Source organism: Aegilops tauschii, chromosome 2 (genome assembly GCF_002575655.3).
Source record: "Aegilops tauschii subsp. strangulata cultivar AL8/78 chromosome 2, Aet v6.0, whole genome shotgun sequence".
NCBI lineage: Eukaryota > Viridiplantae > Streptophyta > Magnoliopsida > Poales > Poaceae > Aegilops > Aegilops tauschii.
This window is the reverse complement of record NC_053036.3, coordinates 97,779,855-97,804,796: the sequence shown is the minus strand read 5'-3', so window position 1 is coordinate 97,804,796 and position 24,942 is coordinate 97,779,855. Positions and strand designations below refer to the sequence as shown.

The following is a 24,942-nucleotide window of genomic DNA, read 5'->3' as shown; positions in this document are numbered from 1 at the left end:
TCTGAAAAAGCCAACTACGGAGCATGAGCCGGCAATGAAATTTAAGTCAGCTGATGAGACTAAACTTGTTGATTTCGTTCCAGGAGACTCATCTCAGCAGTTCAACATCAGTGCCAATCTGGATCCGAAATAGGAAGGCGCGCTCATCGAGTTCATCCGTGAGAATAGGGACATCTTCGCATGGAAACCTTCTGACATGCCAGGTGTACCTAGAGAACTCGCTGAGCACACTCTCAATGTTGATCCGAAATTTAAGCCGGTCAGGTAGTTCCTTCGGCGGTTCAATGAGGAGAGGAGAAAAGCTATTGGCGAAGAGGTGGCCCGGCTCTTGGCGGCTGGGTTTATTGTTGAAGTATTTCACACAGAGTGGTTAGCTAACCCGGTGCTCGTGCTCAAGAAGAACGGCACTTGGCGGATGTGTGTGGACTACACGGACTTAAACAAGGCGTGTCCGGCTGATCCTTTTGCCCTTCCCCGTATTGATCAAATTATTGATGCTACGGCCGGTTGTGCGCGCTTAAGTTTCCTGGACGCTTACTCTGGATATCATCAGATTAAAATGGCAGTTAAGGACCGGGAGAAGACGGCGTTCATCACTCCCTTTGGAGCCTTCTGCTACGTGTCTATGCCCTTTGGACTCAAGTGTGCACAGGCGACTTACCATCGTTGTGTACAGAACTGTCTTCATAAACAGATCGGGCGCAATGTTCATGCTTATGTGGACGATATTGTGGTTAAGTCCATACAGGAGGAAACCCTGATAGATGATTTGAGAGAAACCTTTGATAATCTCCGGGTCTACAAGATGATGCTTAACCCGGCCAAGTGTGTCTTTGGTGTCCCTGCAGGCAAGCTTTTGGGTTTTTTGGTTTCTGACAGAGGCATTGAGGCTAACCCGGAGAAGATCAAGGCCATCACCTCCCTGGCTAAGCCGGCGTGTATAAATGACGTTCAGCGTTTGGCGGGTCGCATCGCTGCTTTAAGCCGGTTTATAAGCCGTTTGGGTGAGAAGGCCATGCCATTATATCAGTTGATGAAGAAAACTGATAACTTTGTCTGGAATAATGCAGCTAATACCGCTTTTGAGGATTTGAAGAAGCAGCTGGCAGAGCCCCCAGTCCTTGTTGCTCCGGTCGATAAGGAGCCCTTATTACTGTACGTGGCGGCAAACACACGAGCCGTCAGTGTGGCTGTGGTGGTGGAACGCAAGGAAGAGGGTAAGGAGCATCTGGTTCAGCGGCCGGTTTATTATGTCAGCGAAGTGCTTATCGAGTCCAAACAGCGGTATCCACATTGTCAGAAGCTTGTTTATGGTGTGTTCATGGCAAGCCAGAAGCTAAAGCATTATTTCCAGGGTCATCCCATAACCTTGGTCAGTTCTGCCCCCTTGGTGATATCATTCAAAACAGAGAGGCCACAGGGAGAGTGGCTAAGTGGGCTATCGAGCTTGGACCTCATGATCTCAAATATGTGCCACGCACCGCTGTTAAATCTCAGGCCCTGGTGGATTTCATCAATGACTGGATAGAGTCACAAGTGCCCGAGCAAAAGCCGGATAACACATATTGGACTATTCACTTCGATGGGTCTAGGCAGTTGGAGGGCTCGGGGGCTGGAGTTGTATTGGCTTCCCCTAAGGGTGACAAGTTCCATTATGTGCTACAGTTGATGTTTCCTTGCACTAACAATGCGGCTGAGTACGAGGCCTTGCTCCACGGTCTTCGGATGGCTAAGGAGATGAGCTTGAGTCGGGTAAGGTGTTTCGGTGACTCAGACTTGGTGGCTCAACAAGTATCAGGCAAGTGGGACTCTAAGGACCCTCTCATGGCGGCTTATCGCCACGAAGTTGATGCCATTGCTAGGCACTTTCAGGGCTACCAAGTAGAGCACATTGATCGCAGGAAGAACGAGGCGGCTGATGCTTTAAGCCGGCTAGGCTCTCAGCGAAAGCCGGTGCCGCCTAATACTTTCCTGGATGTCCTGTATAATCCTTCTGTTAAGTTGCCTACAGAGGAAAACTTGGCTGTCCCCGACCCGGAGGCACGGCTGGTGGCGGCTCTCCATATCATACCATACTGGACAATGCCCTATCTGGCTTACATGACCCGGGGCGAGTTGCCTGAGGATGAAACTTTGGCCAGGCAAATAACCCGGCGGGCTAAGTCAATGATTGTTGTCAATGGTGAGTTGCACCACTGCAGTGTTACGGGAGCGTTTCAGCGTTGTGTTTCCCCTCAGGAAGGGCAAGAGATCTTGCGTGAGATCCATGAAGGGGATTGCGGCCATCATGCCGGCTCAAAGTCCCTTGTGGCCAAGGCTTTTCGTCATGGTTTTTATTGGTTGACGGCTCATGCTGATGCAGAGGACTTGGTCAGTAAGTGTGATGGTTGCCAAAGGTTCTTGCGACGGGCTCATGTACCGGCTCAAGAGCTGAGGATGATCCCAATTACTTGGCCCTTTGCAGTCTGGGGGCTGGATATGGTTGGGCCTTTCAAAAGATCCAAGGATAAAAAGACCCACCTTTTGGTGGCGGTTGACAAGTTTACCAAGTGGGTTGAAGCGGAGCCAGTTAGCAAGTGCGATGCAGCCACGGCGGTTCAGTTTATGAAAAAGGTGATCTTTCGCTTTGGTTTTCCGCACAGCATTATCACTGACAATGGCACCAACCTCTCCAAAGGCGCCATGGAAGAGTTCTGTCAACGAGAGCATATCCGACTTGATGTTTCCTCAGTAGCTCATCCTCAGTCCAATGGTCAAGCTGAGAGGGCTAATCAGGAGATTCTGAAGGGCATCAAGCCCCGACTTTTGGTCCCTTTGCAACGAACGCCGGGTGGGTGGAGGAGTTGCCCTCCATGTTATGGAGCATCAACACTACTCCTAACAGGTCTACAGGTTTTACGCCTTTCTTCATGGTTTATGGGGCAGAAGCAGTCCTCCCCAGCGACATCCGTCATGACTCACCTTGAGTGGCGGCTTATGTTGAGACGGATAATGAACAGGTGCGCCAAGATGCTCTTGACTTGTTGGACGAACAGCGTGATGTGGCAGCAGCCCGTTCGGCAATTTACCAACAAGACCTGCGCCGTTATCATAGCCGCCGGGTTAAATCCTGGGTCTTCCAGGAAGGCGATCTCGTGCTCCGGCTCATCCAGGATCAAACAGATGCACACAAGTTGTCCCCGCCTTGGGAAGGACCCTTTGTGGTCAGCAAGAACTTGCACAACGGGTCATATTACCTCATTGACATTCGGGAGCATAAAGATTCACGTAAGTCGGAGGAAGAGACCCGTCTGTCGTGGAACATAGCTCAGCTTCGGCCTTACTACACTTGAGTCACCAGCTCTCGTAATGTACATATTTCTCTCAGCCATGTATATATTATGATAAGCAATAAAGCAGGACCTCTGTCCTTTTTTCTCCTCCAAATATGCATGTGTTGTTTTCATTACAAGATTACATGATGACTTGAAGGAGGATCCGGCTTATGATCATATTCGAATCTAGCCATAAGCAACAAGGTCACTTGGGGGCTTCCTGTTCAAACATGGGTCGTATTCGAACCAAAGAGAACATAGCTGTCGATACCCATTTGATGGGCAAAGTGCCGAGCTCATTGGGGAGTTTTCCTTAATCATATTTGAATCATGGTTTCACCCCTTTGGGAACCGACGTGGATCGTATTCGAATCAGCGTCGTTAAACAATTCTTAAAATCACTTGGGGGCTTCCTGTTCAAACATGGGTCGTATTCGAACCGAAGAGAACATAGCTGCCGATACCCTCTTGATTGGCATCGCCACACCCACTGGGGGCTACATGATCGTATTCGAATCTTAGCATAACCCCTTTGGGCCGGGTCTCTGGTCGTATTCGAACCGGAAGCCCCTAAGTTCTTCCAGTTTATAGTCAGTTTTGTCTGATTATCCCAAGTGTGTACGGCTGGGTCTCACTTTGCCGGCTTAACTTGGGTTTACAGTATTGCTGAACACAATGGGTGTTATAAGACAGGTAAACCGGAGTTGCGGTACCAACCTTCTTATCCGGGTTATCTAAATCGGAAGTATGCTTGCAAGCCGTTAAGTATGTTCTTACGGCTGTATTCAGGATATCATTGAAGACAAGTCCTTTTTGATTCATATTCCGGGTTATCTAAAAAACTTTTGATTCTCAGGGCGGTCAGCCGCCTCGAGACTTGTGATTTGCCTTTCTATGCAGGATAATTAAAGGCACATCTTTTGAGGTTAAGAAAAACAAAGGATTGATTATGACCCGGAGAAACATCAAAGAGACAACTTCAAAAGACTTCAGCATTTAATACGTGCATGATGGCATGGCAGAGATAAACTGTTGCACCTACTCTATTACAAAACTCATCAAATCTAAAAGGGTGGAGCATTGTTTGGTAAACCGGCTACGGAAGTTAAGACACTTGCTGGGTGGAAGTCTCCGGCTCATCTCTTCCTTCTCCTCCGGTTGATCCCAAGACCCGGAAGGTTGATGACTTCTAGTCGATGCCGCTGAGAGCTTCGAACTGGGCTTCCTCGTCAATTAACCCGGAAGGGTCAATCTCCGGGGCGAAAGTGTGCCAACGAGCCGGCGGGATCAAGTTGAGGGCTTCATAGCGCGGAGTAGGAATCCTCTGATTTTCTGCGTCGTAGCCCGGCTGGTACTTGGTCAGATCGGTATCGTTGCCAATAAGAGTGGCCACCGGGCGTACGGCCTTCACGCAAGCTGCAAAGTACTTCTGATCAAAGGCGGTGCCGTCTTCCTTCAGACTTGGGTAGCCGAGGGCGATGTCCGCCGGGTCTAACTCTGGCAAGAACGCCTTAGCCCGGCTCAGCGCAGCAATTGCTCCGGCTCTTGCAGAGGCTCGTCGCAGATCTTGGATCCGTTGAGGAAGAACGGCGAGCCGGCGAAGGACTTTCGCCAGGTGAGTCGGCACCTCGTTGGAGAGGGCCACCACAGCTAAGGCACGCTGTGACCCGGTGTAGAGCTGCTCCACCAGGGTATACACAGCCTTCAGCTTGGTTACCACGCTCTGGTTGAGGTTGGCACTTCTGGGACCTGTTTAACAGAATCAGATAAGCCGCTGACAGGGGTGAATTATGAGATATAGGAATCCTAAACTTGATGAAAGCCGGTGCGGCGACTTACCAAAGATGGCGGCCACCATCTGGGACACCTGGCGCTTTAGGCCGGAGAGCTCGGCGGTCTTCTCGGAGAGAGTCTTCTCCGCCTGTTCCGCCCGGTTCACCAATGCGGCCTTCTCTTCGGCCCACGCCTTCCGCTCAGCGTCAAACTCTGTCTTCAGCTTTTCTTGAGCGGCGATGCTAGACACAAACTTGGCATTTGCCTTCCGGGTCTCCATCTCTTGCATCTGCAGCCGGCTCTTGAGATCAGCCATGTCAGCCTCTAGCTTCTTGCCGGCAGCCTGCATACATTTCCGGGTTATGACATGAACAGTTACTATATAAATTTTAAGTCCCAAGCGTTTTCCAAGCAAAGACACTTGGCACTTGGGGGCTAATGCATATTGAACGTATCTATCTACAAGCTGCCGGCTCAGTTGAGTAACCCGGAACCTAAGTCTACAACATATGTAATCATAAGTCGCCGACTTGGGGGCTAGCATGATAAAGGTAACTATGCAGTAAGTAAGAGGATAGCAGAAGGATACCTCAGATTTTTGCTGGATCTGGTTCACCATGGCAACCTCTGCGTCCCGGCTCTTGTGCACTTGGCTGATGTAGCCAGAGACGAGCTCTCCAATGCTCAGGTTGGTGTGGTCGGAGAGGTCCAGGTTCACCCGGTGGGGCTGCAGCAACTCCCCCTTAGCGGAGCACTTAGCCAATACGGTAGGTCTCCCCGACTCAACAAATGCCGTCCGGGTGATTACCACGTCTGGGTCATTTGTTGGTTGAGCCAAGCCGGAGGCCTCCGGGTCAGCAGAAGCTTCTACAGGTGCCGTGTCCATTGGAGTGGTGGCTTCGGGGGCGAAGGCAGCTGGCGGGTCTTGGACCGTCACCTCCGGCACCTCCGGCTCAGGCAAATCCGGCACTCTGGCCGACTTGGTTTTCTTCGCCCTCTTGGTGAGCTTTGCCTGGGCACTGAAAGAACAACAAAGGTTAGTATAAAAAGTATGAGCAAGGACCAGAACAAATATAAGAGGGTTATCATTACCCGGGCACGGTCTTGAAAGCCGGAGGACTCGACTGCATAGAGTCGCCCGAAGAGGGGGAGGTCTCCTGATAATTGGAGTCAGAAGAATTGAGTGGCTGACGGATAACACCCGCCAACGGATGAAAAGGGTACAAGTGGGAAATAACCTCAGTTCGGCGCTTCCTTGATGCGTCGGGTAACCCGGCGGAGAGGTCGGTGTCCTTGTTGGTCCGGGTGTGACGCCGGCTTTCATGAACCTGTCGCTTCAAAATAAATTGAGGGTCTTGATAAGCTAAAGGATGTGAAAAGCTTACTTTCCGGGTTACCCTTCGGACTTTCAGCCTTGGCAAGGGCTCCGAGTCGGAGGAAAGTGACATTACCTCTTCAACCACCGGGTTACTTGCACCGGTGTCATCCTGTCAATGAGCAAGTATTGATAAGGCGGACAGCAACAAACAATGAATACAGCAAGGACTTAAAGGCTCAGGGGTTACCTCTGACTCGGAGCTGTCGCTTAATTGCATCAGCTTTGAAGCAGTAGGCCTGCTTCCTTTCTTGCGAGGGGCGGTTTTCTTGGCGGCTTTCTTCGCCTTCCTGGCCTTCTTGGCCGCCTCATGGTCGTATTTGACCCGCCAGAACTTATCATCAGCCTGAAAAATGCGATGAGGTTTTTTTAAAACAATTCAGATGAAAGTCATGTACAGATAAGATGTTCAGATCAGCGGCTTACCGCTGGGGCTGGGTTGGTCTTGCAGAAGGGGGCTAGCCCGGTCCTTCCGCAGTCTGCCAGGCTCTCGTTCAAAAGAGCCTTGGTCATTTCTTCTGCAACATCTTCAGGAAGATCGTTGCGGCTGTGTCTTTGAGGGTCATCTTTTCGGCCCATGTACTCACACATTAAGCCGGGGCGGCGGCTCAATGGGATCACCCGCCATGAGATCCAGACCCGGACCAGGTCGATTCCGTTCAGACCATTGCCTAGGAGAGCCTTGATCTTGTTTATAGTGGGGAGCAGAGGCTGGCGCTCCGCTTGAGTCAGCTTGTCTGACAGTGGGTGAGTCGGCTCCAGACGCGAGGGGCGAAAGCCGGGCAATGGACTCTCGTCAGCCGGCGACATGTCTTGGCAGTAAAACCACATCAGATTCCAGTCCTTGGGGTGGCTGGGCGGCTCTGCGTAAGGGAAAAGGCAGTCCCATCGCCGCTGGATGGAGATGCCACCTAGCTCCAGACTTGGCCCATTGGCGCACTCATTCTGACGGTTCAAATAAAAAAGCTCTCTGAAGAGCAGCAGACTAGGTTCTTCTCCAAGGTAAACCTCGCAGAAGACTTGGAAATTGCAGATGTTGGACACTGAGTTGGGTCCTATATCTTGAGGCCGCAAGTCGAAGAAGTTTAGAACGTCCCTAAAAAACTTTGAGCCGGGCGGTGCGAAGCCCCGGCTCATGTGATCCGCAAAAATCACTACCTCCCCGTCCTTTGGCTGTGGTCTCTCTTCTGATGGGTCAGGGGCACGGTAGGACATGACATCCTTCTTAGGCAGGTATCCGGACTTAACAAAATCTGCTAGTGTCTCACTGGTGACATTGGACTTCATGCAGTTGCAAGTGATGGAAGCTTTGGGAGCTTTGGGAGGCATGGTGAAAGTCGGCAGTCTATGATAAAAGGAAAAAATGTCCGGGTTAATTATGAGCCGGAGGAAATCTACAAGTTCAATGTCAAGGTGGCGGCTTATGAAGGGGACTAATGGTATACACTTAAGTGCATCGGGTTATTTAAGCCGCCGAGGGATTGAGAGTAATTTGATCGTCTACAGGCCTTATCACAGCTAAGCCGGAAATTTTTATGGCGCATGGCTTTCTTTAAGCCGGACGATTCTACGGAGCGTGGTTTCTTTAAACCGGAACTATAAACCGCCGAGATTCAATGATTGCAGTTTTTTACTAAGTGTGGTAAAACAGGTTTCACACATTGCAGTAACTTTTTTGGATCAAAATGGTCGGGCAAAAGAAAAATTTCTAGACCTAGAAACAGAAGCGAGGGAGTTCTTGGGTTCAAACAAAGTTCCTATGCAGTAAAAAGAGAGCTGCTTGCGTGTAAAATGGGTGCTAAACAGTCACCGCAATAGTTCTATGCAGATCTAAGATCAAAAGGAGCAGTAAGAAAGAAAACTACTGGAGTTTGTGGCAATGGCGACGAACACGAAGAACGCGGACGAACCCTACGGCAGATCTATTCTACAGGACAAGCAGGACTTACAGGAGCTGGAGAGCCGCGGAGGTTGTCGCGCTTCTCTGGTCCGATCAGGGTGATGCAGCGGCCTGAGCTGGTGACGACGAGAAGACCCGCGGCGGCGACGGCGGCGGAGCTCGAGCAGCACAGGACAGTGAGAGGAAGGAGACGACAGAGGAAGGAGAGTGAGAAGAGCCCGTCGGGCCGGCCTATTTATAAGGCGAGCTCATAAGTGGGTGCGAGAATCAAGGAGACCACAGCGTGGTTATCTCCCCACGGAACGCCTCGATTTTCGGGATGACAGTAAAGAAAAAGATCCGTTGCGGATCTGCCGGAGTAAAAAACGGGTTTAATGGAAGATGACATCACGGCGGATTATCCGGAGTCCAGTGGATGACGTCACGCCGGGTTATGGCCTTCACACAAATGGTAAGCCGGAGATTTTTTCTGTCGAAAGAATTGAAGATTGACATGAGCCGGCTCAAATCAATCTGGGGCCTAATGTTGAGGATATAGACCTTAGAGTCACCCGCCAGGAGGGGCCGGGTTACTCTAATGGTCATTACCAGAAGCCCGGCGCCAAGCTTGAAGACGGTGGGCCAAAGATGGGCTTAAGACCCGGATATGGCTTAAGGCCCGTAGTTACAATCATTATCATGGTAGAACTTGTAGTGCAAGGCAAGAATAGCTGAGAGTCCGAGCCGGACACTCTTATGAGCCGGCCGGGACTCTGAGAGCTGCTGGGCGTCAGCCTCCCTATATAAAGGGACGACCCGGCAGCAGTTTAGGATAAGAACAATCTCATCGAGAGCCGGGCGTTGCAGTTTAGCTCCCTGGTGATCGTAACCCTAATTAATACCACCTCAAACTGGACGTAGGCTTTTACCTTCACCGTAAGGGGCCGAACCAGTATAAACCCTCGTGTTCCTTGTCCCGCATTAACCCCTTCAAGCTTCCTAGCTGCGATGGCTCCACGACTAAGTCCTAGCTCGAGGACATCTGCCGTGACAGTTCCACGACAGGTGGTCTACCGGTGGTATACTAAGGCCACTTGACAAGCCTCGGTCCATTCCGAGAATGTTTGACACCCGCACACGAAAGATAACAAGAGGGGTGCGCCGGAGGAGATAGGAGTGCCGGATTGCAAAACGGACAACGGGAAAAATGTTCGGATGCATGAGACGAACACGTATGCAAATGCAATGCACATGATGACATGATATGAAATGCATGACAAGAACAAAATACAAAACGAAAGACAAAACCCGACCACGAAGGGAAAATCATAACACATAGCCGAAAATGGCAAGATTTGGAGTTACAAATATGGGAAGTTACATACGGGGTGTTACAACACTCCACCACTACGAGAGGATCTCGTCCTGAGATCTAGGACTGAAAGAACTCCAGATATTCGGAACGGAGATGGTCCTCGCGTTCCCAGGTGGCTTCCCGGTCGGAATGGTGCGACCACTTCACTTTCAGGAATTTGATTGACTTGTTGCGAGTCTTGCGCTCAGTTTCTTCAAGAATAGCAACGGGGTGCTCATGATAAGACAAATCTTCTTGGAGGTCAATCTCTTCGAAGTTGATAGTGCGCTCAGGCGTCTTGAAGCACTTGCGGAGCTGTGACACGTGGAACACATCGTGCACATTCACGAAGTTGGAAGGAAGCTCAAGTTGATAGGCGAGGTCGCCTCTTTTGCCAATGATCTTGAAAGGACCCACGTATCTAGGGGCAAGCTTCCCTTTGATACCGAAGCGACGAGTGCCTTTCATTGGAGAGACGCGGAGGTAGACATGGTCTCCGATCTCGAAAGCCACATCACGGTTGTCGTGGATTTATCACGGCAGATGTCCTCGTGCAAGGACTTAATCGTGGAGCCATCGCAGCTAGGAAGCTTAAAGGGGTTAAACGGGACATGGAACACGAGGGTTATACTGGTTCGGCCCCTTACGGTGAAGGTAAAAGCCTATGTCCAGTTGAGGTGGTATTGATTAGGGTTTCGATGACCAGGGAGCTTAATTGCTATGCCCGACTCTCGACTTGATCTTCTCTCCCCTGAACCGTCGCCGGGTCGCCCCTTTATATAGAGAGGTTGACGCCCAGCGGTCAGAGTCCCGGTCGGCTCATAACAGTGTCCGGCTCGGACTCTTAGCTTTTCTTGCCTTACACTACAAGCTTTACCCTAACGACGGCTAATACTACGGGCCTTAAGCCATCGCCGGGTCTTAGGCCCGTTATTGACCCGACGTCTTCAAGTTTGGTACTGGGCTTCGCATAATAACCATTATGGGTAACCCGGCCCCTCCTGGGCGGGTGACTCCAACAGTTATATCCTCAACATTAGGCCCCAGATTAATTTGAGCCGGCTCATGTCAATCTTCCATCCCTTCGATAGAAAATCCTCCGGCTTACATTTGTGTGAAGGCTATAACCCGTCGTGACGTCATCTTCTGGATTCCGGGTAACCCGCTGTGACGTCATCTTCCATTAAGTTAATTTTTTATTCTGTCACATCTCCAACGGATCTTATCTTTAATGGTCATCCCGAAAATCGAGGCGCCTTTGTGGTGAGATAATCACGCCGTGGCCTCCTCGTTTCTCGCGCCCACTTATGAGCCTCACCTTATAAATAGCCCGGTCCATGAGCCTCCCGTTACTCATCGCCTCCATCTTCTTCCTCCTCTCGCCACTGTGCTGTCGCCCGAGCTCCGCCGCCGCCGCCGCGGGTTTCCTTGCCTTCACCAAGTCAGGCCGCTGCATCAACCTGACGGGACCAGAGAAACGCGACGAACCTCCGCCGTAACTCCGCATATGTAAGTCCCTGCACCTCTCCACCGTAGATCCACATTAGGGTTCCACTGTTCTTCACTGTTCTTCGCGGTTCTTCGCTGATCTTCTCAAGTTTTCTGTAGTTTCTTCCACTATGGTCACGTTTGATCCGAGAATAGTACAGAGCTCCTGCGGTAGTTGTAGCACATCCATTTTTGCACTAGTAGATCCCCTTTGCTTGAAATAAGATCCCATTCTAAACCCATGAACTTCTTCTGCGTCAGTTCTAGGTCTAGAAATTTTTTCTTCTTGACCGACTGTTTGATCCAAAATAATTACTGCGGTCTGTGGAACTTGTTTTCACCACACTTAGTCAAAAATTGCATCTGTTTTGCTATGGCGGCTCATATCTCCGGCTTAAAAGAAACCTCGCGCTTGTAAAATTTCTGGCTCATTTACGATAAAGCTGTAGATAATTTGAATTGCTCACGATGCCCTCAGCGGCTTATATAACCCGATGCACTTAGCCATATGTCATTAGGCCCCTTTATAAGCCGCCATTTGAGTATTGAATTGTGGACGTCTGCCGACTTATAATTGAACCGGACATTTTCCTTTTGTCATAGGCTTCATCTTCCACAAATGCCACCCAAAGCTCCCAAGGCACCCATCACGTGCAACTGGGTAAGGTCCAATGTTACCGACGACACTTTGGCTGAGTTCGTAAAGTCGGGTTACTTGCCCAAGAAGGAGATCATGTCTTATCGTGCTCCTGACCCGTCGGAGGAAAGACCTCAACCAAGAGATGGTGAGGTGGTGATATTTGCTGATCACATGAGCCGGGGCTTCGCACCGCCCGGCTCAAAATTCTTTAGAGAGGTTCTGAACTTCTTTGATCTGCGGCTGCAAGACATAGGACCCAATTATGTGTCCAATATTTGCAATTTTCAAGTATTCTGTGAGGTCTATCTCGGAGAAGAGCCCAGCCTTCTGCTCTTTAGGGAGTTATTCTATCTGAACCGCCATAATGAGTGTGCCAACGGGCCTAGCTTGGAACTTGGCGGAATCTCTATTCAATGCCGGAGAGACTGCCTTTTTCCTTACGCTGAACCGCCAAGCCATCCAAAGGACTGGAACCAGACGTGGTTCTACTGCCAGGACACCTCTCCGGCTGACGAGAGCCCTCTGCCCGGCTTTCGTGCCCTGCGTCTGGAACCAAATTACCCTCTGCCGGACAAACTATCTTCCGTGGAGCGTCAACCTCTGATTCCCACCATCAACAAGATCAAGGCTCTCCTGGGAAACGGCCTCAACGACATTGACCTGGTCCGGGTCTGGATCTCTTGGCGGGTGATCCCCTTGAGCCGCCGCCCCGGCTTAATGTGCGATTACACGGGCCGGAAAGATGACCCTCTGTGGCACAGCCCCAACGATCTCCCTGAGGACGTCGTGGACGACATGACCAAGTCTCTCCTGAATGAGAGCTTAGCCGACTATGGGAAAACCGGCTTAAACCCCTTCTGCCGAGTTAACCCGGCTCCAACGGTAAGCCACTGACCTGAACACCTTGGTTTTTCCTTTTAATAACCTAAACTTTAAGAAATCTTTGTTGTATGTTTCAGGCTAATGACAAGTTCTGGAAGGTCAAATATGACCATGAAGCGGCCAAAAAAGCCAGGAAGGCTAAGAAAGCCGCCAGGAGAGCCGCTCCCCGCAAGAAGGGAAGCAGGCCTACTACCTCAGAGCTGCTTCAGCTAAGTGACAGCTCCGAGTCAGAGGTAGCTCTTGTTTCTTTAGACTCTTCTTTTGTTTTTTGTCTGTTTGTAACCACCTTATTGACACTGATTATTAGCAGGATTGTCGTGGAATTGTCACGGCAGATGTCCTCAAGCTAGGACTTAGTCGTGGAGCCATCGCCGCTAGGAAGCTTGAAGGGGTTAAGCGGGACAAGGAACACGAGGGTTTATACTGGTTCGGCCCCTTACGGTGAAGGTAAAAGCCTACGTCCAGTTGAGGTGGTATTGATTAGGGTTTCGATGACCAGGGAGCTTAATTGCTATGCCTGGCTCTCGATGAGATCTTTCTCGTCCCTAAACCGCTGCCGGGTCGTCCCTTTATATAGAGAGGTTGATGCCCCGCAGCTCTCAGAGTCCCGGCCGGCTCATAAGAGTGTCCGGCTCGGACTCTCAACTATTCTTGCCTTACACTACAAGTTCTACCATAATGATGATTGTAACTACGGGCCTTAAACCATCTCCGGGTCTTAAGCCCATCTTTGGCCCACCGTCTTTAAGCTTGGCGCCGGGCTTCAGGTGATGACCATTATGAGTAACCCGGCCCCTCCTGGCGGGTGACTCTAGGGTTTATATCCTCAACATTAGGCCCCAGATTGATTTGAGCCGGCTCATGCCAATCTTCAATTCTTTCGACAGAAACAACTCCGGCTTACAATTACATGAAGGCCATAACCCGGCGTGACGTCATCCTCTGGATTCCGGGTAATCCGCCGTGACGTCATCTTCCATTAAGTCCATTTTTTACTCCACCATATCCGCAACGGATCTTATCTTTACTGTCATCCCGAAAATCGAGGCGTCTTATGGTGAGATAACCGCGCCATGGCCTCCTCGTTTCTCGCGCCCACTTATGAGTCTGGCCTTATAAATAGCCCGTCCCTCGGGTCTTTCCATTCTCCTCCTTCTGTCGTCCCCTTCATCTCGCTACTCCAGCGCTGCTCAAGCTCCGCCGCCGCCGCCGCCGCAACAGAGCTCCGCGTCCTCGTCGACTTTGGCCGCTGCATCACCCTGAACCGTCCAGAGAACCGCGACGAACCCTCGCAGCGCACCTGCCTCTGTAAGTTCCTTCCTCCTCGTAGAACAGATCTACGTTAAGCTCCTGCTATTCTTCTGTGTTCTTCGCCGTTGCCCACGAATTCTTGGTAGTTTTTATTTTTACTGCCCTCCTTGATCTCAAGATAGTATAAAACCAACGCGGCACCTGTTTGGCACCCATTTCAAATGCGAGTAGATCTCTTTTCACTGCATAAAGGCTCCGTTCGGACCCAAGAACTTCTTCTGTGTTTTTTTAGGTCTAGAAATTTTTCCCTTTAGTCGACCGTTTTGATCCAAATTAGTTACTGCGATGTGTGAAACCTGTTTTTCACCACACTTAGTAAAAAACTGCACTCGTTGAGTCATGGCGGTTTACATTTCCGGTTTAAAGAAGCCACGCTCCGTAGAACCTTCCGACTCAAAGGAGGCCATGCGCCATAGAATTTTCTGGCTCATCTGTGATAAGGTCGTAGACAATCGAATTACTCTAAATACCTCCAGCGGCTTAGATAACCCGATGCACCTAGATATATGCCATTAGTCCCCTCCATAAGCCGCCACTTTAACATTGAACTGTAAATTTCATCCGGCTTATAATTAAACCGGGCATGTTTCCTTTTATCATAGGCTTCCGACTTTCACCATGCCTCCCAAAGCTCCTAAAGCACCCATCACTTGCAATTGGATGAGGTCCAACGTCACCGACGAGACCTTAGCGGACTTTGTCAAGTCGGGTTACCTGCTCAAGAAGGACGTGATGTCCTACCGTGCCCCTAACCCATCAGAGGAGAGACCACAGCCAAGGGACGGGGAGGTGGTAGTTTTTGCGGATCATATGAGCCGGGGCTTCGCACCGCCCGGCTCAAATTTCTTCAGAGATGTGCTGAATTTCTTTGACCTGCGGCCTCAAGACATAGGACCCAACTCGGTGTCAAATATATGCAATTTCCAAGTGTTCTGTGAGGTCTACCTTGGAGAAGAGCCCAGCCTGCTGCTCTTTAGAGAGCTCTTCTACCTGAACCGTCAGAACGAGTGCGCCAACGGGCCAAGTTTGGAACTTAGTGGCATCTCCATTCAGCGATGGAGGGACTGCCTTTTCCCTTACGCCGAGCCGCCAAGCCACCCAAAAGACTGGAACCAGACGTGGTTCTACTGCCAAGACACGTCGCCGGCTGATGAGAGCCCGCTGCCCGGCTTTCACCCCTCGCGTCTGGAACCAACACACCCTCTGTAAGACAAGCTAACTCAAGCGGAGCGCCAACCTCTGCTCCCCACCATTAACAAGATCAAGGCTCTCCTGGGCAATGGTCTCAACGGAATTGACCTGGTCCGGGTCTGGATCTCGTGGCGGGTGATCCCCTTGAGCCGCCGCCCCGGCTTAATGTGTGAGTACACAGGCCGGAAAGATGACCCCCTGCGACACAGCCACAACGATCTTCCTGAAGACGTTGCTGAGGACATGACCAAGGCTCTTTTGAACGAGATCTTGGCAGACTGCGGGAGGACCGGCTTAAGCCCTTTCTGCAAGGCCAACCCGGCCCCAGCGGTAAGCCGCTGATCTGGACATCTTACTTTCTTCTATAGATAGCTTTCATCTGAACCTTAAGAAATCGTCATTGTACTTTTCAGGCTGATGACAAATTCTGGAAGGTCAAATATGACCATGAGGCGGCCAAGAAGGCCAGGAAGGCGAAGAAAGCCGCCAAGAGAGCCGCTCCCCGCAAGAAGGGAAGTAGGCCTACTGCTTCAGAGCTGCTGCAACTAAGCGACAGCTCCGAGTCAGAGGTAACCCCTGAACCTGTAATCTCTTGTTGCATTTGTTGTTTATTTCTGTCCACCTTATCAATACTGTTCATCAACAGGATGACACCGGAGCAAGTAACCCGGTGGTTGAAGAGGTAATGACACTTTCCTCTGATTCGGAGCCCTTGCCAAGGCTGAAAGTCCGAAGGGTAACCCGGAAAGTAAGATTTTCACATCTTTTAGCTTATCAAGATCCTCAATTTCTTTTGAAGCAACAGACTCACGAGAGCCGGTGGCACACCCGGACCAACAAGGATGCTGACCTCTCCACCGGCTTACCTGAGGCATCAAGGAAGTGCCGGGCCGAGGTTATCTCCAGATTATATCCTTTTCATCCTCGAGCGGGTGTTATACGTCAACCTCTCAATGCTTCTGATTCAAATTATCAGGAAACATCTCCTTCTTCTGGTGACTCGATGCAGTCAAATTTGCCGGCTTTCAAGACCGTACCTGGGTAATGATGATCACCTCTTGTTGTGCTTCTCTTTGCTCATACTTTTGTACTAACCTTTTTGTCCTTTCAGTGCCCAGGCAAAGCTCACCAAGAGGGCGAAAAAGAACAAGCCGGTCGAAGACCCGGACTTGCCTGAATCGGAAGTTGCAGTTCAAGAACCGCCAGCTGCCTCTGCTCCAGAAGCCACCGCTCCAACCGACAAATCAACCGCAGAAGCTTCTGCTAACCCGGAGACCTCCATCCCAGCTCAGCCGGCCAATGACCCGGACGTGGTAATCACCCGGACGGAGTTTGTTGAGCCGGGGAGACCTACTGCGTTGGCCAAGTGCTCCGCCAAGGAGGAGTTGCTAGAGCGCCGCCGGGCTAATCTGGACCTCACCGACTATGCCAACCTGAGCATTGGAGAGATCGTCTCCGGCTATGTCAGCCAGGTGCACAAGAGCCGGGATGTAGAAATCAGCATGGTGAACCAGATTCAGCAGAAGTCTAAGGTACCACTCTTATTTCTTCTTGCTTACTGCATAGTTACCTTGTTATCCTTACCATACTCTAGCCCCCAAGTCTACTACTTATGATAGAATGTGTTGTAGACTTAAGTTCCGGCTTACTCGCTTGAACCGGTAATTTGTAGAAACTTTCGACATGCATTAGCCCCCAAGTGCCAAGTGTCTTTGCTTGGAAAGTGCTTGGGACTTTAAATTAGTATAGTAACTGTTCATTCTATAACCCGGAAATTTATGCAGGCTGCTTGCAAGAAGTTTGAAGCTGACATCTCCGATCTGAAAACCCGCCTGAGGACGCAAGAAACTGAGACCCGGAAAGCAAATGCCAAATTTGTGTCCAGTATTGCTGCTCAAGAGAAGCTGAAAAAGGACTTTGAAACTGAACGGAAAGCCTGGGCCGAAGAGAAGGCTATTCTGGTGAGCCGGGCCGAACAGGCAGAGAAGGCTCTGACAGAGAAAACCACCGAGCTCTCCGGTTTAAAGCGCCACGTGTCCCAGATGGTTGCCGCAATCTTCGGTAAGTCATTCCACCGGCTCTCGTCCAGCTTATAATCTTTATGTCTCATAATCCATCATTGCCGGCGGCTCATCTTACTTTGTTAAACAGGTCCCAGAAGCGCCAACCTCAACCAAAGTGTGGTGACCAAGTTGAAGGCCGTATACACCCTGGTGGAGCAACTCTACACCGGGTCACAGCGCGCCTTGGCCGTGGTAGCCCTATCCAATGAGGTGCCGACTCACCTGGCGGAAGTTCTTCGCCGGCTTGCCGTTCTTCCTCAGCGGGTCCAAGAGCTGCGGCGAGCCTCTGCAAGAGCCGGAGCCATAGCTGCTCTGAGCCGGGCCAAGGCGTTCCTTCCAGAACTAGACCCGGCGGACATTGCCCTCGGCTATCCCAGCTTGAAGGAAGACGGCACACCCTTCGACCAAAAGGACTTTGCAGCCTGCGTGAAGATCGTGCGCCTGGTGGCCACCCTCATTGGAAATGACATGGATCTGACCAAGTACCAGCCGGGTTATGATGCAGAAAATCAGAGGATCCCCACTCCGCGTTATGAAGCCATCAACTTAGTCCCGTCGACTCGTAAGCACACATTTGCCCCGGAAATTGACCCGGCCGGGTTAATTGACGAGGAAGCTCAATTTGAAGCTCTGAGCGGCATTGACTGGAAGTCGTCAACTTTCCAGGTCTTGAGAACAACCGGAGGAGCAGAGAGGGATGAGCCGGAAGCTTCAACCAGCAAGCATCGTAACTCTGCTGGCGGTTTATTTAAACAATGCTTCACCCTTTTGGACTCGATGAGTCTTGTAATAGAATAGGACCAACATTTTAACTTTGTCGTGCCATCGTGCACGTGCTGAATGCTTTAATTCCAGTGAAGTTTTCTTATATTCCTCCGGGTCATAAATGATCATTCATGTTCCTTAAGCTCAAAGAGTTGTCTTTAACTATCCTGCATAGAAGAATAAATCACAAGTCTCTAGGCGGCTTACCGCACTGAGAATCATAGTCTTATACATATAACCCGGAATATGAATCACAAAAAACTGGTCCTCAATTATGTCCTTGATATAGCCGTAACAACACACTTACCGGCTTTCAAGCTCACCCCCGATTTATATAACCCGGGTAATGGGGCTGGTACCTCAATCCCGGCTCACCAGTCTTAATAACGTCAATTGTATTCGACTAATACTGTGAATCAAAGTTAAGCCGGCAAGGTGAGACCCGCCGTGCACACTATATAAATAATCAGAACTTTTTTTTGCAACTCAGGAAAGCTTAGGGGCTTCCGGTTCGAATACGACCAGAGACCTGTCCCAAAGGGGTTATGCTAAGATTCGAATGCGACCATATAGCCCCCAGTGGGTGTGGCGATGCCAATCAAGAGGGTACCGACTGCTATGTTCTCTTTGGTTCGAATACGACCCATGTTTGAAGAGGAAGCCCCCAAATGACTTCAGGAGTTATGTAACGATGCTGATTCGAATACGATCCACATCGGTTCCCAAAGGGGTTTAAACTATGATTCAAATATGATCAAAGAAAACTCCCCAATGAGCTCGGCACTTTGCCAATCAAATGGGTATCGACAGCTATGTTCTCTTTGGTTCGAATACGACCTATGTTTGAACAGGAAGCCCCCAAGTGACTATCTTAGATTCGAATACGATCATAAGTCGGATCCTCCTTCAAGTTATCATGTGATCTTTGTACTGAAAACAACACGTTCACCTTTGGAGGAGAAAAAAGGACAGAGGTCCTGCTTTATTGCTTATCATAATATATACATGGCTTAGAGAAATATGTACATTATGAGAGCCGGGGGCTCAAGTGTAATAAGGCCGAAGCTGAGCTATGTTCCACGGCCGACGGGTCTCTTCCTCTGACTTACGTGAATCTTTGTGCTCCCGAATGTCAATGAGGTAATATGACCCGTTATGCAAATTCTTGCTGACCACAAAGGGCCCTTCCCAAGGCGGAGATAGCTTGTGCGCATCTGTTTGATCTTGGATGAGCCGGAGCACCAGATCGCCTTCCTGGAAGACCTGGGACTTAACCCGGCGACTATGATAACGGCGCAGGTCTTGTTGGTAAATTGCTGATCGGGCTGTTGCCGCATCACGCTGTTCGTCCAACAAGTCAAGAGCATCTTGGTGCGCCTGTTCATTATCCACCTCCACATAAGCCGCCACTCGAGGTGAGTCATGACGGATGTCACTGGGGAGGACTGCTTCCGCTCCATAAACCATGAAGAAAGGCGTGAAACCTGTAGACCTGTTAGGAGTAGTGTTGATGCTCCACAACACGGAGGGTAACTCCTCCACCCAACAACCCGGCGTCCTTTGTAAAGGGACCAGAAGCCGGGGTTTGATGCCTTTCAGAATCTCCTGATTAGCCCTCTCAGCTTGACCATTGGATTGAGGATGAGCCACTGATGAAACATCAAGTCGAATATGCTCTCGTTGACAAAATTCCTCCATGGCGCCTTTGGATAGATTGGTACCATTGTCAGTTATAATACTGTGTGGAAAGCCAAAGCGAAAGATCACCTTTTTCATAAACTGAACTGCCGTGGCTGCATCACACTTGCTAACTAGCTCCGCTTCAACCCACTTGGTAAATTTGTCAACTGCCACCAAGAGGTGAGTCTTCTTATCTTTGGACCTTTTAAAAGGCCCAACCATATCAAGCCCCCAGACCACAAAGGGCCAAGTAATTGGGATCATCCTCAGCTCCTGAGCCGGCACATGAGCCCGTCGCGAGAACCTTTGGCAGCCATCACATTTACTGACCAAGTCCTCCACATCAGCATGAGCCGTCAGCCAATAAAACCCATGACGAAAAGCCTTAGCCACAAGGGATTTTGAGCCGGCATGATGGCCACAATCCCCTTCATGAATCTCACGCACGATCTCTTGACCTTCCTCAGGGGAAACACAACGCTGGAACGCTCCCGTAACACTGCGGCAATGCAGCTCACCATTGATAACAACCATTGACTTAGACCGCCGGGTTATTTGTCTGGCCAAAGTTTCATCCTCAGGCAAATCTCCCCGGGTCATGTAAGCCAGATAGGGCACAGTCAAGTCTGGAATGATGTGGAGAGCCGCCACCAATTGTGCCTCTGGGTCAGGGACAGCCAAGTCTTCTTCTGTAGGCAACTTAACAGAAGGGTTATGCAAGACGTCCAGGAAAGTATTAGGCGGCACCGGTTTTCGCTGAGAGCCCAGCCGGCTTAAAGCATCAGCCGCCTCGTTCTTCCTGCGATCGATGTGCTCTACTTGGTAACCCTGAAAGTGCCCAGCAATGGCATCAACTTCACGGCGATAAGCCGCCATGAGAGGGTATTTGGAGTCCCACTTGCCTGATACTTGTTGCGCCACCAAGTCTGAGTCTCCAAAACACCTTACCCGGCTCAAGCTCATCTCCTTAGCCATCCAAAGACCATGGAGCAAGGCCTCATACTCCACCGCATTGTTAGTGCAAGGAAACATCAACCGTAGCACATAATGAAACTTGTCACCCTTAGGGGAGGCCAATACGACTCCAGCCCTCGAGCCCTCCAATTGCCTGGATCCATCGAAGTGAATGGTCCAATATGTGTTATCCGGCTTTTCTTCGGGCACTTGTAGCTCTGTCCAATTGTTGATGAAGTCCACCAAAGCTTGAGACTTAACCGCAGTGCGTGGCACGTACTTTAGACCATGAGGTCCGAGCTCTATAGCCCACTTAGCCACTCTCCCCGTGGCCTCTCTGTTTTGAATGATATCTCCAAGGGGGGCAGAACTGACCACAATGATGGGGTGACCCTGGAAATAATGCTTAAGCTTCCGGCTTGCCATGAACACACCATAAACAAGCTTCTGCCAATGCGGATACCACTGCTTGGACTCAATGAGTACTTCGCTGACATAATAAACCGGCCGCTGAACCGGATGCTCCTTACCTTCTTCCTTGCGCTCCACCACCACGGCCACACTGACGGCTCACGTGTTAGCAGCCACATACACTACTAGAAAAAGGGCTATAGATGGGATTGACACTAATGGCGCACCAGACAATCGGTGCGCCATTAGTATATACTAATGGCGCACCACCTTCTGATACGCCATTAGAGTCGAAACTACTAATGGCGCATCGGGCGCAGGGTGCACCATTAGTATCAAATTTTTTTTAACTAGTGCGCCTGTCCAAACATACTAATGGCGCATCCAGACACAGTGCGCCATTACTAGTTGTAACTAGTAATGGCGCACCTGGCCCAGGGTGTGCCATTAGTATCAATTTTTTTTAACTAGTGCGCCTGTCCAAACATACTAATGGCGCATCCAGAAACAGTGCGCCATTACTAGTTGTAACTAGTAATGGCGCACCTGTCCCAGGGTGCGCCATTAGTATCAATTTTTTTTTAACTAGTGCGCCTGTCCAAACATACTAATGGCGCATCCAGACACAGTGCGCCATTACTAGTTGTAACTAGTAATGGCGCACCTGGCCCAGGGTGCGCCATTAGTATCAATTTTTTTAACTAGTGCGCCTGTCCAAACATACTAATGGCGCACCACCTGAAGGTGCGCCATTAGTAACTAGTGCGCCTTTCCTCTATCCTCTTCTCCCCTAAGTAACCCCGCCGTACCGCTCTGCCATGGCCGCCGCCACACTCCGCTCCGCACTCCGGCTCGCCTCCGCCTCCGCGCCGCGCGCCCCCCGCCTCGCCCAGCCCAAGGTCTCCGGGCGAACTGATATACTAGATCGTCGCGCTTCTCGCACTCGCGCTCACGGTTTCTGATCGGGATTCTGCAGGTGCAGGGGTTCGCCCGGGCTCGCCGGTCCTACCCAGCCGCGTTCGCCGCCTCCGCCATGTCGACGTCGTCGGGGGCCAAGGAGGCGCCGGCCAACAACCCGGGCCTGCAGGCCGAGGTCGACCCCGCCACCAAGGGCTACTTCATGCAGCAGACAGTAAGCCGATCCTTCCCGTTTCCTGCTTCGTTTTAGCTGCCGATTGAGCGGGCATGCGTGGTATTGGATTCGAGTTTGCGCCTCCGTGGGTTTGATCTGTGGAGTGGAAGGGAGTTTTGTGGCTGGATTTGGCCAAAGCAATATGTCGAACAGTTGGTGGTCTGTACGTGCTTGCCGTGGCAGGTTATAGAATTGGGAGAAAACAACACTTACCGAGGACTAAGTGATGGGTGTTGTTAGTTCCATGTGATAATTTCGAGCAGCGTTGTTGGTTTTGCACCTGCAGTGTCAACTTAGCATCCCACTCTGTTTGGCCCAGTATTGCCGCTGTGCATATGTTTTATTACTGCACCACGTATGGTATGGAGTTGTTTCTGTGGAATGCTGGAAACTGTGTGTATGTGTAGGATATGCAATTCATCGTAGGCTTTCATGGGGTTACATTTTCGACAGGGCTGCTTTCAATGCTTTGCAATAGGCTCAGGAAATTCTTAGTGTTAATGCACCAGGCCATGAAACTTCATTTGTTCTGCAATTGGTCGAACAATCGGTGGACCAGCTTGTTACTAGCAGTATTTCAGGTTGTCCCAATCGGTTGCTGTTGCCATAATGAATTATTTTCTCTCTTCTTCTTTTTGTCCCAGCTTGTACACTAAATCCACTTTACTAAAGATTTTTTTGGCCAATTCTTTAGGCTTCCTTGGTAGTGTAGATTCAAGAAAATTTTATAAAATTTATTCATTCTTTCTTCACTTTTTTTATTTGTATGTTCTCTACTGTTGAGTTAATTTAGTTGCAACCATAACAAGTATGCTCTGTATTCAGTTCAGCTAACAGTTTTTGTAGTTATTGTTAAAATAAACTGAGGTTGAAAAGCTCATAAATGCTAATTCAACTGAGGTTGATTGGGAACGTTCCTTCTATTTGAATTTAGTCGCTCACACGTCATATACTGTCACAGTGGCATTGTGCAGGTATGTTTCTGTGGCACTTCTGCTAAGATCTTACAAGCTTTGTATGCTCTGAACAATTAGCTATAACTATGCATAAGAACAACTGCAAACCTTTTTGGGTGATCTATTGAGGTGTTATGGCTGGTGTGCGAGACACTGGAGTTGAGACATATATTCAGGAGGCGCCACCGTATAGAAGAGGTGTAATAACGGTGGTGCAGAGTGTGTGTGTGTGTGTTCAGCATCGATGTGGCCTTGTGTTGAGCTGTAGGCTATATAAGCCAGTCTGTACCTAGAGAATGGTTAAGCTGAACAAATTGAGAGAAATCTACCAATTAGCCTCCTACTCTCAGTTATTCCTCTTCTTCTCCAAGCCTTCATGTTTACTATCTTCATCGCGTCTTGGCAGATCGCCAATGGCAACGGGGTGCTAAATGAAGTAAATCCTTATATTAATACAACACTTTTGGTCTGTTAGCTATAGTCAGTTAAAGAACTCCCCAGATTTTTGGTTCATAGTTTCTCACCCTTTATCAAGATCTGAGACGGTTGGCAAATAATGATTGTCATGTCATCTAATTCCGTATTGAAACAGCATTCTCTGTTTCAACTAAATGTTGCGAAACGGGTCTGGGTTGTTGGTACAATCACACTTTTTTCATTAGCTGGCTGAACAATTTGTGACCACAAATTTATCTTTCAGCTTGAGTTTGCCCTAGAATGTTAAGGGACTCACAAATCTTAGAGTGCCAGTAGTATCAATTGTCATGCACAACAAAACCTTTTTTTTCATAACTCCCCTCAGTAATATTTAATGGTTGGTTATGTGCTTCTTCTAATCTACTTCCACAGTATCAGCAATCTTCGCAATCGTGCAGACAAAAGCAAGCGGTTGCCTCCAATTTACAAGGTTTCAAAAACTGTATATGCATCCCCTAGCCGTGTAAATTTCCGCCTTGATCAAAGAAAGGTAATTTTTTTTCTGGCATGATCTTTTCAGAGAGACTGCCTTTCAATATAAATAATCTGTCGTAACTCACATCCCTTTAATAGGCTGTAGAGACAGTACCTGCATATCCGAACATTTATTTCTCAGTTGATGACTTCGATGATCCTTTTGATGCTGTGGTGAGTTCTGATTTACTTCTCCCAAAAATTACATAACATTGTGTTCTGGCAATACTTTGCAAATATTGTAGATGCCTGCGGTTTTATCACTGATGTTCCGTGGTTTTCCTTCAGATGGCTTTGACCATATACTTTCTAAGTTAACCATAAAGAGTAAAGTGATCTTGTAAATTTGAGCAGGTTTTGTCAGACCCAGAACACTGCTATTGTGTGATTCTCAATGCGCATGATGGGGCGGCATTTCCTGAAGAAAGCGAATCAAGCAATGTCGGTTCAAATATACAATCTGGGATCAACTCTGGGAGCAGTGGAGAGAACCCACCAAAGGTTCACTCTCTTCCTAAATGAAGGTTTCATCGTGATGACCGCATCTCTCTTCTATGTGATGGTAGTTTAGATGATCGATATCGAGTTGTAATGTGAAGACAAACTCGCGGTCTCGAGACTTGTAATATAATGTTCTATCTTTGTTCGGTCTTTTCAATTCGGAGACTAATATGATGAATTGTATTCGGAGACTAAAATGATGAATTGTATTCAGAGACTAATCTTCTATTGTATTCGATGAATCTGTTGTTGATGTGTGTTGTCTATATTTTGTCCAATTATACATTTTGTAACCTATGCAAAAACAGAAAATTAAAAAATA

General features: G+C 49.4%; 1 long non-coding RNA gene across 1 annotated transcript; it reads left to right on the top strand.

The window, feature by feature from the left end:
• The first annotated feature begins 23,065 nt into the window (after window positions 1–23,065).
• Window positions 23,066–24,625, top strand: LOC109744713 (uncharacterized). The gene is made up of 4 exons (XR_002228384.4): window positions 23,066–23,186; window positions 24,018–24,135; window positions 24,219–24,293; window positions 24,474–24,625. It is a non-coding gene; the product is annotated as an uncharacterized lncRNA (long non-coding RNA).
• The last annotated feature ends 317 nt before the right edge of the window (window positions 24,626–24,942 follow it).